The 6359-nt window shown below is 30.4% G+C and overlaps 1 pseudogene across 1 annotated transcript in view; it reads left to right on the forward strand.

Moving 5' to 3' along the window:
• The window catches only part of LOC118191819 (glutathione peroxidase-like), a 38603-nt pseudogene extending 32959 nt beyond the window's left edge, over nucleotides 1–5644 (forward strand). Inside the window, exon 7 of the transcript XR_015042693.1 lies at nucleotides 4981–5644. The product of XR_015042693.1 is annotated as a glutathione peroxidase-like (transcript). The remainder of the gene's footprint in view (nucleotides 1–4980) is intronic.
• The last annotated feature ends 715 nt before the right edge of the window (nucleotides 5645–6359 follow it).

The raw sequence follows: 6359 nt of genomic DNA on the forward strand, positions 1-6359 counted from the left end.
CCTTCCGACGGCAATAGGAACGAGATGCCTGGAAAGTGCATTTTCAATAAACTGTGGCTTCATCAAGTTGACTACAAAGACTGGATATTGATGGATGGCAATTCTTAAATGTGGTCTTTGTGTGAAACAAATTGAAATTTCTAGAATGGGAGAGTCAGCGCTGAAAATTCCCATGAAAATTAAGTTTCGTTTTATCATTTCAATTTGTTTTTACACGGTTTTGCTTAGCTTAATTTCTGTGTTTGTTTCAATTAAGCCATAAATTAATTTTTTATCACCTTCTACGGAGTTTATTCTCTTTTGCACATATAGTAATATGTATGGGATATCGGGATTATGAGTTTATTTCTGCAGAGGGTCTGTTATCGATTTCGCGGGAAATCTGTTGGCTCCATTTCGATTTTAGGTCGCCAAGGGCAAATTCGGTAACGCTAGCCGAGAAAAAGTGAAGTTCGGAAATACGTTTTGAAGCTTCAATAGACAATTAAGTATTTGGTTTAAACCTATGTTGTTGATAGTAACGCATAATTTTTGCTTATGGCGATACAATTATTAGTTGAAAATAACTAACTAATTAAAAATTTTTTAATATTTTTAAAGCTGAAAACAACTAATTGAAGCTAATTTTCCTCAATTAACTAGACGCAAAATTAACTTTCATGAATTACTAAAATTATTGGGTAGAAGTTTAACTGAAAATATACATTCCGTATTATATATATATATATATTTACACAGTACAAAGTCCGAGGTCTGGACTCGTCGGAACTTCGGTGATTCCAGATTTGAGATTTTTCCGGATATTAGATCATTTTAAATCTACTAAGATGGCACGTAGAAATTATAAAATTGAAAATATGAAATCATGATTTATGAAATAATGAAGCATTTATGAAAGGTTATCAAAATTTACAAAAGAAAAGAGCTTAATATTTATATGTTTACTTTATTAAACATTTCTTTCAATGTGAGTTGTTTAATTTGTTTTCTCTGCTAATACTTCAGACTAATACTATAGACATATAATTTCTTGTTCAGTTATTAAGTTCCATTGTTCAAGTGCTGTAATTGCTGTGTCGAGAATTCCAAATAACTTGTCAATCAAAATTTTTTCTCTTTAGTAACCTCTCTGTTACTTTCTTCACTATCGGTAGCTGTATTTTCTGCATTTAGAACCATACTACAGATTTCGCCCTCCGTTAATTGACTGATGATTGGGCATTGTCATCGCAATGAAAAACTTCTGTTTAACTTCGCTAAATTCTGCCGCCTGGTGCGGCCATGCGAGTTCTTGCGCTGGTTGTAGCTTTATGTGAATAACAAATCAGTTATTCTTAATTCAAATAGCACTAAATATAATCGTTTGTCCTATGAGTATCATTAACAAAATCTATTTTTAGCATAAGGAAAGAAATTTCTGCTAAATCTCCCCTTGTCATTTTAGCACATTAAACTTAAATCTGTAATCGGATAATACTCTGTTATTTGGCGTCGCTGCATGATTCATCACTCAAGTTGTCATCCGTTGATAAACATGCGGTGATGAAAGCAAAATACAACAAATAATGATTCGCGATTTCGGCATCAAGGATATAAAATATTAGTTGGTGTAAAATAAACAAATGTTTCGGTTTGAGATTATGCCAAGGAGATACGCAGCTATGGAGTCAAGTTACTAATCACATAAATTTATGCTAAAATAATTATTTCTTCAATAATGAGATATTTTATTTATCGCCAAACTGAGATTAAGAATCGGGATTTCCGACATGTTTTTTTATGATGAGGAAAAAAAATCTAATACGCGTGCATAAAGCATACCCCTTCCCTTCAAAAAAGCCCTAAAAATTTGGGTGGTGGTGGCTTTGAGGTCCGGATTTTAGATCATTCCAGATATTGGATGTCCGGATCTCGGACTTTGTACTGTATATATATATATATATATATATATATACTATATATATATATATACATCTTTCAAAATATAACTTACCAGTATGGATTCACTCTTTTAAAATAATTCTACTTTAATTAAACTTAGGAGATAATATAATCAATTAATCAATATTGTTTAGGAAATAAATTATATATATATAGTAAAAAATGTATATTTTCACTATTCAAGTATTCACTGTGACAAGTATTCTTATCCTGTCATATGAACAGGCCTCTGTGGAAAGGGGCTTCTCTGTAAATAAAGCAATTGAAATTGAAAATTTAAGTGACTCATCATACATTTTTCAACGCACAGTATTTGATTACATAAAATTTTCTGGAGGTGTTCTTAATATCGAAATTAATAAAGAAATGAGATCAGCAGCAGCTTCTGCAAGAAGTGGAGTTCGTTATTTAGAAGTTCAGTATTTAGAAGAACAAAAATCTTTAACTAAATCTGAAACTTCAAAAAGGAAAAGAAATATTATTGAGGAAGAAATTGATTATATGAAGCAGAAGAAAAAATTTCATCAAAGGGACATTAAAGATATTAATGAAGAAGTAGATGCTTTAGCAGATGAAGCTGAGACTAGCAGGAACATTGATTTGTTTATCAATGCAAATGAACTTGGAAGAATAGTTAAAGAAAAGGAAATAGACATAAATAAATTAGATGTTAAAATAGCTGAAAAGATTTCAGATTTAAAAAAAGCACAAATGTTTTGTATCTTTTATTGTACAGTTTATTATTCTAGTATCTTTCAAAAAACCAAGGAAATAAATTGTGTGTTTACAAATCAGTTATTTTAATCTGCAAAATATTCTTACATTGTGATTATAATAGTAGTTGACTGTGTTTAAATAAATATCAAATAAGTTAAATAATAATCATGTAAATCTCTAAAATAGTGACTGTTATTAGTGTAAAATAAACTTATACATGTTTTTCAAGAAATTATGTTCCTAATTTAATGCTATCTACTTCATAACTTGTAGAGAGTTAGTTTAATTTTCAAAATTGTTTTATGGTAAGTATTAAATTGAATTTAATAATTGTGCATAATACACACTTCTGTTAGTTTCTTAAAGTGAAATTACAAGCATGAAGTCGGTTGTATGGATAATTGCTTTATTCCATTCATTTTTTTGTTTGCTGATAGGTCCTTAATTTTTTCTTTGATGGTCCTTAAAAGTCCTTAATTTTCATGTAAGGAAATGTGTACGAACCCTGTTAATGCAGGTCGAACAAATGTCCACGCCGAGGGAGTGGTAGGCCTTCTGTTGTTACCGATGATTTGGTAAGGAAAGTTGATGAAGCAATTCATGAGAACAGACGCTTCACAATGAAAACTCTTTCAGAGGCATTTCCACAAATTTCACGTACTGTTTTGTTTGAAATTGTGTCTGACCGCTTGAATTATCGCAAATTGTGTTCCCGATGGGTTCCAAAACTGCTCACTGATGTTCACAAAACAAAGCGACTTGGTAGTGCCCTGACATTTCTCACGCGGTAAAGTGATGAGGGAGAAAACTTTTTAAACCAAATTGTGGCAGCTGATGAAACTTGGGTGTGTCATTTCACACCAGAATCGAAACAACAATCGATGGAGTGGAGACACACTCATTCTCCGAAAAAACAAAAGTTCAAAGTGACAATGTCATCACAAAAAATCATGTGCACTGTCTTCTGGGATAGGAAAGGCGTTTTGCTTACTGAATTTCTTCCCAGAAGTGAAGCCATCAATGCGGCACGATATTGTGAGACTAACAAAACTAAGGCGTGCTATTCAAAACAAATGAAGAGGAATGCTCAGTAAAGGAATTGTGTTGCTCCATGACAATGCGCGGCCCCATACTGCTGGTGTCGCTCAATTGTTAATTCGACGGTTTCATTGGGAGCAGTTCGATCACCCGCCGTACAGCCCGGACTTGGTGCCATCCGACTGTCACTTGTTCCTGTACATGAAGCGCGAGCTTGGTGGCAAGCGCTTTAGATCTGATGATGACACGAAAAATGCTGTAGAGTCGTGGTTATCGAAACTGGCAGGAAGTTTCTTTGAAGATGGTATACAAAAACTGGTCACACGCTATGACAAGTGTTTGATCATTGGCGGAAACTATGTTGAAAAATAGTTTAAGACATGTATTTTCGTGTAAAAATAAAATTGGATTCGAAAAAATTGTTTTACTATTTTTTTATTTTTTTTTTCAAAACGGTACTTAGTTTCCGAATACGCCTCGTATTTGCCATTTCTGTAATTTATAATGGCAATACTACTTTTTGAGTTGGTATGTACAGCCAGAAAAGCGAAAAGATAGATCTGTTGGCAGCATATGGTGTTGATGATGTTTCTCAACTATTACAGAGGTGACACTAAGAATGTGTTATTTAAAACTTTAATTAGAAACAAAATGTATCTGATGATCCACTTTGCTAGAATTAAAGAAATGCTTTGGTAGTCTTATATTTCTCTATGTTCAAACGTAGTCATTTGTGTAGCAAATTTTTATGAAACATTTCTACTGAATTTATTTTAAATAATTTTCTTATATTGAATTACATTTTCTCAACAAACTTTCTTTCCTATCTCATTTGTTTTAGAGTAAAGAAAAATTGCTGCATTTTTTTCCATTCCACTGAAAAGCTTTTTTCTATTACTGTAAAGATGTTTTCTATTACTGTACAGTATGGATCTAATGTAGTATCTTGAATGATCCTTTCCAGACATGGAAACTAAAGCTGAAATTTTGTTTATTAGCCATTGGAGTAAGCAGTATAGAATTGAGTACCTGCCCCCTCTTTTTTATATATCTTATTTCTGCTATTTAATCATTTACGTTTTCAATATATTTATATATGTGCATGTATTTTTGAGAAATTTAGAAGCTATGTATATTGAAAATTATATGAAGAACGATAGAAAATGAAAATGTTTGTCCTTTTCTCTTTCATAGCCGTCTTGAAAATTATTGTGCATATTTTTCTTCTAAATTTTATATGTCCTTTTTTAACTGATATGAAATTTGGTTTGTTTTCTTTTTTAGGATATTGAACCCGACTTACTGAAGTATTTTGAAAAATAAAATGTATATAATAGCATCATATGCATTTCAATAATTAAATGGAGCTGATGAATATGTGAATGACAACTTTCCTACAAACCATTATTTGTGGCTGGGTCTAGTTTGATGTGCATATTTTTCTGCTTTTTTTTAATGTTATGAGCATATGATGTATTTTTCGTTATATTAATGTTTTCGATATAATTGTTTCAGTTGTAACAAATCGCTATAGATTTTGCATTGTGCAGCTCTGTATAAGTACTTTTACACTTATTATAATAAAGATTTTTCCGATTTTTAACTGCTTGCTTATTTCATGATGAAAGGTTTATTTATGCTACTGAAGTATTTTGAAGAATAAAATGTATATAATAGCATCATATACATCTCAATAATTAAATGAAGCTGATGAATATATGAATGACAACTTTCCTATAAACCATTATTTGTGGCTGGGTATAGTTTGATGTACATATTTTTCTGCTTTTTTTTAATGTTATGAGCATATGATGTAGTATTTTTTTTATATTAATGTTTGTGATATAATTGTTTCAGTTGTAACAAATCACAATAGATTTTGCATTGTGCAGCTCTGTACAAGTACTTTGTTTACACTTATTATAATAAAGATTATTCTGATTTTTAACTGTTTGCTTATTTCACGATGAAAGTTTATTTACGTTGATTAAATCAAATTTTAGCATTTTTGCAATATTCTAACCGCTTGTGTTACAATTTATTCTGTTATTTCATTAAGAACAATATTTCTGTTGATTTTTATGTCCTTTATTTTTTCCTAGCCTGTTCTTAAGAATACTTATAATAAAAATAATGAAGCAAATACTTTTGAAGTAAGTATTTAAATGCAGGGGGAGGTGAAAGATAGTGTAACTTAAGCTGTCTTTGTGGAATCTCATTTTTGGAATTTCTGATAAAATTCATATTTTTGCTATATATTAGTACTCTTCAATTATGTTTAAAGAAGTATTTCTTCTTCTCCCCCATTAAGTATAGAAAATAATTTTGGATATATTATTATTTTATTTATTTATTATTTTTTTACATTTGTTCCTGATTATATATACTAGTTGGATGATTTCTGAAAATCTATATTATGTTTAACATAATTTTTAAAGTATTATTTCTTACATATGGATACAGTTTTGATTTTGCTGCTGTCATTTAAATTACCCATCCATGTTTAAATGAAATATCTGGATACAATTTTGATTCTACTGCTACCACTTAAATTAGCCATCCATATTTAAATAGCATTAAGAACTAATTCCTTTGAAATTACATTCCCATACCTATTATTGTTATTTAAAAGCATTATTAATAGCTTATTTTATTCTTATTGT

The sequence above is a fragment of the Stegodyphus dumicola genome, chromosome 8, assembly GCF_044657685.1.
Source record: "Stegodyphus dumicola isolate Sdum_Otavi_A_Nest chromosome 8, ASM4465768v1".
Taxonomy (NCBI): domain Eukaryota; kingdom Metazoa; phylum Arthropoda; class Arachnida; order Araneae; family Eresidae; genus Stegodyphus; species Stegodyphus dumicola.